Below are 1,015 nucleotides of genomic sequence, written 5' to 3'. Positions count from 1 at the left end.
CAGGATTGTATTGCTATAAACTTCCCTCTTAGAACTACTTTTGCTGCATCCCATAGGTTTTGGGTCGTCGTGCCTCCATTGTCATTTGTTTCTAGGTATTTTTTGATTTCCTCTTTGATTTCTTCAGTGATCACTTCGTTATTAAGTAGTGTATGGTTTAGCCTCCATGTGTTTGTACTTTTTACATACCTTTTCCTGTAATTGATATCTAGTCTCATAGGGTTGTTGTCGGAAAACATACTTGATACGATTTCAATTTTATTAAATTTACGAAGGCTAGATTTGTGACCCAAGATATGATCTATCCTGGAGAATGTTCCATGAGCACTTGAGAAAATTGTGTATTCTGTTGTTTTTGGATGGAATGTCCTATAAATATCAATTATGTTAAAGTCCCCGAGTATGATTGTGTTATTATCGATTTCCGCTTTTATGGCTGTTAGTATTTGCCTTATGTATTGAGGTGCTCCTATGTTGGGTGCATAAATATTTTCAATTGTTATATATTCTTCATGGAACGATCCCTTGATCATTATGTAGTGTCCTTCTTTGTGTTTTGTAATAGTCTTTACTTAAAAGTCTATTTTGTCTGATATGAGAATTGCTACTCCAGCTTTCTTTTGTTTTCCATTTGCATGGAATATCTTTTTCCATCCCCTCTCTTTCAGTCTGTATGTGTCTCTAGATCTGAAGTGGGTCTCTTGTAGACAGCATATATATGGGTCTTGTTTTTGTATCTATTCAGCCAGTCTGTGTCTTTTGGTGGGAACGTTTAACCCATTTACATTTAAGGTAATTACCGATATGTATGTTCCTATTTCCATTACCTTAATTGTTTTGTGTTTGTTATTGTTGGTCTTTTCCTTCTCTTGTGTTTCTTGACTAGAGAAGTTCCTTTAGCATTTGTTATAAAGCTGGTTTGGTGGTGCTGAACTCTCTCAGCTTTTCCTTGTCTGTAAAGATTTTAATTTCTCCATCAAATCTGAATGAGATCCTTGCTGGATAGAGTAATCTT

Source organism: Physeter macrocephalus, chromosome 21 (genome assembly GCF_002837175.3).
Source record: "Physeter macrocephalus isolate SW-GA chromosome 21, ASM283717v5, whole genome shotgun sequence".
Classification (NCBI taxonomy): Eukaryota; Metazoa; Chordata; class Mammalia; order Artiodactyla; family Physeteridae; genus Physeter; species Physeter macrocephalus.
This window is presented reverse-complemented; position numbering follows the sequence as displayed.